Source organism: Anas platyrhynchos, chromosome Z, assembly GCF_047663525.1.
Source record: "Anas platyrhynchos isolate ZD024472 breed Pekin duck chromosome Z, IASCAAS_PekinDuck_T2T, whole genome shotgun sequence".
NCBI lineage: Eukaryota > Metazoa > Chordata > Aves > Anseriformes > Anatidae > Anas > Anas platyrhynchos.
The window spans coordinates 50,949,886-50,958,019 of record NC_092621.1 but is presented as its reverse complement, the minus strand read 5'-3'; positions in this window follow the sequence as shown (position 1 = coordinate 50,958,019).

Sequence of the window (8,134 nt, the reverse complement as noted above, 5' to 3'; positions counted from 1 at the left end):
TTTTTTTTTTACTTTTTTTTTTCTTACATTTTACTTACTTTTTTTTTTTTCCTTAAAGAGAGAGTTTATTTTATTATGCATTTAAATTAGTACCACCATAAGTGGCATTATATTCAGTAGAAGATGCTGAGTTCAATTTCTGTTTGCTGAATTTCTTCCTAGGAATTTTACAGAGTAGAGTAGTGTTAGAAATGGTTTGTGCATGGTGTTTTTAAATGAGTTCAGGGAGAAAATTCCCATCTCCTTATTTTTAATATCTTATGTAGATGTTTATCTGGTCAGAAAATGCAGGCTTTGGGAGAGGGCAGACTGTTCAGCTCAGAATTGTGGGATGTTTAGATAGACTAATAATATGGACAAGGGTAATGGGTCGGTCAGCCCCAGAACTAGGTTGCTGGGCAGTGCTGTGACTTTTTTCCGTCAGTTTTACTTTGTTGAGATAATATGTTTTATCTTATACCTGTTTTGAGGCAGAAATTCTTTGCAATGGCTCAAAATCTCAAGACTAATAGCTGTGCTGTATGAATGATTTTTATCCACTTAGCTGCAGCTGAACTAGAAGAGAGGACGGCTCAGGGTACATGAGGCACACAAGAAGATTCTTGAACTTGCTGTTCCTTGAATTCTCGTAGAGTAGAAGAAATGTTAGAGCTTTGCTTTTTTTTAAAGGAGACTTAATGGCTTGTTCTTGTTTTTCCACATTTTGAAGGAAGTCTCCCAAAGGAAAGGCGTGGGTTGTATCAACTGGGAGGAGAACATCAAACTCCATCTGCCCCAGCTGTGATAACCGTCTTGCAGCCACTCATGGCAAAGAATAAGAGTTAGGGACTAAAACCTCAGGGAATGTATTTGAAATGCTGCCAGTTTCACCAGTTGCCTCCTACTCCTAAATTAAGCTGCAATCTTTCAGCCAAGGAGTTGGATAGTTTGGAAGCATAGTAAAATGTGAGCTGGAAAAGAGGTGTTATCATGGTAAGAAATAGATTAATCTACATTAGATGGATTGTTTTGAACAGAGAAGCAATTCTTTTTGATGGTGATGCTTTTAGGAACAGGGGACTAATGACAGCTTTTGAGTCATCTCATCCAGTCCTCCAAAAGAGTAATTGTCAAACCCTGAAGAAAGGTAAAGCTCTGAACCCCAGTATTTGGGTATTGGTTCCCAACAAAGGGAGAGGTGTGAAGTATGGAAGAGAGTTCACTTGAATTGGAAAGACAATTGTGACTGCTAAGGACAGAAGACCCAAGCCTACTTCTTTCAAGAATTTATTTACTTTGGGTGGAAAAAAATAAAAAAATAAAAAAGAAATCCACCTCTTTGTATTTACTAAGGTAATCATGCTTCAGAGCCCCAGAATATATATAAGAGCCTATTACTCCAGGCTCTGGGGAAGTAATGTGGAGACTTAAGATAAAAAGTTTGAAGAACTTCAAAATTATGAAAGTCTTTGCCGTATCTGTTTTCTGATGATGAAATGGAACTAGAATGTAGCTGTCTCATAAAAGTCTGAAGTCCGCACTTCGGGTAGGCACTGAAGGTATTTGGAGCCTTTGTCAACCCCTATCCAAAAGTGTGAGAGCTGAGTTAGAAACCTGACAAAGTCATAAGTTTATAAGATTTTCAGTATTTCATGTGTTCTGTTGAAACAGAAAAGAAATTGGTACTTATTTGTTTGCTTGTTATTCACACTTGTTCCCCTATTTCAAAAGAGAATAGGAAATGAAGTTTGTTTATCTTTCTTTTCTGTAAGTTTTTAATTAGTCATATCCTTTGAACTTGTTCAGGTTGGCAAAATGATCTGCTAATTTGCAAATTAAGTTCAAAAGTACAAAATATTCTGATAAGTATAAATATAGAATTAGAAAAAGGTTCATCTTCATGAAATTGAATCTGAGCTGTCTTAGAAAAGAGAAAAATAATAATGATTGCTTTTATTGACATTCATTTAAATTGTTATAACATAAAATGTTACGAGGTAATGAAGTGTTTGTCTGAAAAGGAAGAGAAAAGGAGATAATCCTAGTATGAAATTGCCAAAGATGAAATTAATAGAAATCCTTGATTCTCTTTATCAGCTAAGCAGAGAATCATTAATTTTTCTGCTAAGACATTTTAGATTCAAAAGTGCCTGAACATTTTCACTGATTTTATTGGAAGAACTGCAAGATTTTTTGTTATTTAGTTATTTAGTTATCTCCTTGCCTACTTTGGTGTCAGGTTTAGCACCCAGCAACACTTTTAACCAGAATTGTCCTGTTTTCTGCAGGAGCTATGGTGCATACATTTCACCTCCCACCACCTCTCTGCATAGCCATCACTGAATACAAGTACCACAGGTATGCCACCATTGTGAAATAGTGGCAGTTATTTAGTGAACTGAGACACAGCATAAAGCCAGCAATGGAAAATGTACTCACTTGGTCTCCAGTCTGGCTCTGCAGATGTTGCAATGGTACACTATGCTGTTTTAAGTTGTGAACAGCAACTACGAGTCCCTATTGTAAAGGACAGAACGCAATTATATTCCTCATGGAAATTATTTTACAGAGATTACTGTTTTTATATGTTTTTAAACATGGAAGGACCCAGTTTTCTCTAAAGGACTTATGACAAATACAATGGACTACATTTAGCTCAGAGGTGTGTTTTAGTACTGTCAGAGACCTAAATGTTTTCTGATGTTCCTGAAGTAACCAATGATAATAAATGGCTGTTCATTGTATAATAAGAATATGATAATGAAGATAGAAGGAAATAAAACTTTATCAGAACTTCAGAATTCAGAGAATCTTTCATAAAATGCTGTAAATGTAATTAATTATATCTAAGAGTTTAATTGCTGCAGGTGAAGACATGACTGCACTCGCTATTGTGAAGAATGGATGGTAGTTTGGGGTGTTATTTTTAACTTTTTCTTCTATTCACCAAAAAAAAAAAAAAAAAAAAAAAAGTAGCCATGATTTGAGGTATGACACAGAGATTGATAATGTTTTAATTGATTATGCCAACCATAGTTCGAAGTACTGCAATTTAAGTACGTCATATCTGGAGACTTACGTTGGGATACAAGTTAAATTTGTACAGATAGATGGGAAGAAAGAATAGAAAGGTAGTGTAATGCTTTTAAGCCAGAACAAGTTGTAACGGAAGTAGGTGAAGTTGCACCTGTTTATGACAATGTGGTTCTTAGCCTGTGATAACAGTACTAGATTATAATGCAAAACGTGATAGAATCATGCATATTTACCTTTGGTATTTGATAAATGCCAAGAACAATTCACAAACAAATCCTACATGATTGCTAGACACACTCAACCCAAATGATTTCTTTTATTGCATGAAAAAAATCAAGTTTAATTTTTTTAAAAAGTGATTAAGAGAAAATTTGTCATCTAAATACACAGAAAGAATTGTCTATCAAAGTGTCGCTAATTCATCTGCAATAGACTTAAGCAGACAATGAAACCAGTATGTGGATTGTATTGTTTCTTTTTATTTCATTTCAATAAAACAAGCATCTAACTAAAGAAGCCTGAATGTAGGCCTTTATTTTGGTTGTGTAAGCAGTATAGTTTGTTTTGTGGGTAGTAATTAAGCAATATAAACCCTGAAACCTTATATCACAAGTCCTGGGCTCATCATAGCGTATAGGACCAACTTGAGGAAGCTGTGAAGTGCACATATTAAAGGTAGGGTTTGGTGAAATACTGGAACAGGCTTCCTAGAGAGGTGGTTGATGCCTGTTGGTGTTCAGAAGGCATTTGGGTAGTCCCCTCAATAACATGCTTTAACTTTTAGTTAGCCTGATGTGAAGTGATCAGGCAGTTAGACTTGATCTTTGAAGGTCCTTTCCAACTGAACTTTTCTATTTTAAATTACCCATGTTGTAAATTTTCAGTTTATATTTGAAGTTCAGAACTTTGAGTTGGCAATAGCTATCAGTGACTAGTTAACAATTTTGAGACATTGACCATGGAGAGAAAGGGTTAAAATGTGTTCTCCTGTATGACAAAGACTGATGATGCCTTATCCAATCCAAATATAGGGGAGGTGTGAGTAAAGAGGTTAGAAAGAGAAATGCTGGTGTGGTTTGAGCAAGCCTGAGACAAGAGCCCTGAGGGCATTCAGGTTGGGGCAAACGTTTACTGTTTTTTGAACAAAGACAAGCACCAGTAAGAAGTAAAGTGTTGACTGTAAGACAGTCACTAGGGATGTGACTCATGAAGATAAGTGCCTATTTCCCATTGACTTCAGTGGCATTAAAATGGGTGCTTAGATGTTTTCTTTAATAGTGGTAATTTTCTGAAGCAGGGGCTTTGCTTCCTATACTTTAGAAACAAATGGGGAAGAAGTTAATAAATATAATTTTGATGGAAAATATTTTTTTACAAGAAAGCAAAAAGGCAGATTGCCCTTAATAGCTAATTTATTAATATTTGCTCCAGGAATTCTGTGTTGTATTTTTGCTTGTTTGTTTGATTAAGGTTACCTTGGCCTTGAGAAGCAGTGCCTTTTGGTAGAGTCATAATTCCAGTAAACTCATAAACTGCAATGAAATATAAAGTCTGACCAGTTTGTTTCTACCAAATAGTCACAATGGCACTCAACAGAAATGTTTATAATGCAGGAGAAATGCCATTGAAACAAATATTTAATTAAGCTTATGCTTTAACAGAAAAAGCATCAGAAACAGAAAAGCATCTTGACTGAGAAAAGCATCTTTTTGTGGAATATTTCTTTTAGTTAATTGGTCAAAAATCTTCAGATGAGCCTGACTACTTTAGAATGTGATAAAGAAATGCTGTTTGCTGCTGTGGAAGAGTTAATAAACTCTTAGTATATTTATGTCTCATAAATTTTCTTGAAGGTCCTGCAGATACATACTATCTGAGGTGTCCAGCTCAAGACTGGACATAGGAAAAATAACAGTCTTATCAGTAAAAATATTTATTCTTAAGGTAACAGTTCTCTAAAAAGGCAGAGATTTAACTAATGACTATTTGTCCAACCACCCCTGGGAACTGCTTTTTATATGTGAATGAAAAAATCAGACAGCAGCAGATGAGAGTAAGAAATACACATTTTCTTAGTAGGTACCTGGAAACAGTATTTTTAGATATTATGACCAAAAGTGTGCAAACAGCACAGATGATGATGCTAAAATGAAACTCCTCATACAGCTGATAAGGTGTGGTTTTTGTTTATTTGCTTTTAATCAAGCCTTATATTAACAAATTACATTTAAAACTGGAGTATTTTTATGCTATTATTCAGGTGAACAAAAAAAAAAAAAAAAAAAAAAAAAAAACTACACTAGTCTAAGCAACCAGGCTAGAATTTCATGTTGGTTATAGACAAATTGCTCATAAGGAGCTGAATTACAAAAATAGATGGTGATAATAGTATTTTTTCTTCAGATTTGTTGCAAATGGAAAAGTAGAGCCTAACAATCTGTCATTAAGGTCATTAAACAATGCTTGCTTTCTTTCAGTAGGGAAGAGGAGACTTAAAAAAAGCCAAATACAAGGAGTTAAAATTAATTTTTTGTTATGCATATATTTTTATGTAAGTAAAAAATATTCTTTACTCTAATAACACATGAATCAGCCATTTCTGAAATGTTGATATTTGAATGGAAAAAAAATATCTTATTTTGAAGAGAGGGCACTTGAAGTATTTACTAGTTTTCCCTGGAAATACAGTAAAATATGTACTGATGCCTTTGCCATGCCAAGGCAGTAGCAAATAGGGATAGGTGAGAAGATATCAAAATTTGGGGTGAAATTGAATAAGTTTGTGGCTGACCTGTTAAAGAATAACAAAATTGATTCGCTTTGGGTGTCCCATAAATTTATCAAGGAAAATGAAGTACCATTTAGTGAAACTACTTGTTAAAGTGTTTTTAAATGACAGGCAGAAATAATTAGACTTTGCTTTGCATCAGAACCTTGATGTCCCAGATTGGCACAAGAACCTATTCATATGGAAGAACAATTAGTAATTTTCAAATAATACTTTAAACCAAGAAAAAGAGAGAGTGGGATGAGAAGTTTTAATCTCCAGTGGTTTACAGAACACATCATAGAGGGAAATGATGAAAAAACCTATGTCCTTAGATTTGGATCTTGGTAGGTATGATGTGAAGATTTAAAAACAAAAAGTGAGAAAACAAACAAAACCCTTTCTACCTTTCCTTAAACAGCATTTATGAAGTCATCTTTTATCTGTTTTCATAGATGAATCCTGTTAGACTTCAACCTCCAGCAACTTAACTCCTGAACTTGTGAAAATCTATACTTACTCATATTTGGCCACAAGTGCTGCACTTTCTGTCTCAGGTGCATGACACATGGTTAAGCTATCACACTTCATTCATAGTGTAACTTTGGTGTATTTGAAAACCCTTTATCTGAGAAAGAAAAGGTGATAAGATAGAATACCTTTTGCTGAGGTCTTGTATTCCAGGTCTTGGCCAATACAGCCTGTAGTATTCATACAGTAATCCTTTCCCTTGGGTTTAATTTTCTAAAGCAAAGGTTTTAAACAAAAATTGAACAGTATTTAGGATACTGACATGATTTGAAGCACACAACACCTGTTCATTAAATTTCGGTAAGGCATGGGGTATGTTGGTGCAGTTTTTTAGTGAAGTTCTCTCTACATGTATTGTTCCAGAAAGTACTAACTTTAAAAGGAAAATAGTTTCAGAATAAAAGTGTTCTTACTGTTCCGGTTGTTTTTCCAAATGCCTAAAACTTACTGTGACAAATTTGCCCTTGCCATAGGGATGGGCTGTCCATTCTGTGGACTACAGGCCTCTTGTTTTTCTTAAAAGCAGTGGAAGTTATACCTACAATTTTACTTTAGGAATGGCTTTTCACACCACTCAAACTTTTTAATTGCAATGTACACTGTGCAACTGTGATTACAAAGGACGCTCTTAAGGAATTACTCTTATTTCTAGCTTGGTAACCACTACACCCTCAGATATATGCTTTATATATATGTTTATAAAACATATAGGTGTATATACACCTAAACATACATGATTACATTAATGTAAAGAATATGCTTATATGAGATCACTGATTTTATATTATATTTCATATTTACATTCTATTGTTATATATAATATGCGTATTTGAAAATTACACCAACACACACGTATACACATGTAATATTTCAAATGGAAGAACTTAATCTGGTTGCCTTTATTCAAATAAAACTTGTTTCATTCTATGTGGAGTTATTTTTTTCCCTTGAAAAAGGGGTGCAGAATTTCTGAGTTGCATAGTTAATACATATTTGCTAAATGTGAATGTTATGTGCAAGACAGAATGCTTGTATCCATATTCCTACTATTCATGGTGCTACTGAATCACAAAACGCAGCAAACACAGAGTACTAATACTAACTGGAGACATGGAGTTCTGGAGAGTGTTTATTTCAGAAATTCTTATATACATGTAGTCCAAAGGTCTAGGAATGGAATGGAAAGACTGCCTCGAAGAGATTGTGCAACATTGTGGAACCTGATATTCGTTTGTTACTGCCTCAGCTTTACCTCCAGTTCCCCCTTCTGCAGATCTCAAAGACTGACATGGGTAAAGACACAGTCTGCATGATGATGCAATCATAGTGCTGTTTGAAAAACTTCCACAAAATTTGTAACTGTTTTTCCCATCCCCATTGGCAGCCTTGAGGGAACCAAGCCCACTAATGGGCATGACCTTCCTCCATTCCAAGAATCTGCTATCCCTTCTTTATTGCGGAGAATTTGGCGACTGATTGAAAATTTTCCGATTTCATGTTTTTACAGGCTGACTAACTTCTAAGTGACTGACTTCACTTTGTTATTTGAAAACAATGTATTATTCATAATGATGCTTTCAAAACAGCTTTGTTCTGCATTTATGTGGTTAAGTCTATACAGCTGTGAACAGTCATTTGGCTTCAAAATAGTCTAGCTTTAGGTGACAGTTTACGGGGGTTTATTAATGCAGTTTAAGGAAAAATTTTATTAAGATAATCTCTATAAACAGCTAGTCTGCGTATTACACAGGGTATTCTTTCTCCTGCAGTATGGTGTTTTGTTCTTTCTTCGTACCAGGTGCTGTAAACTGAATAGAGTAC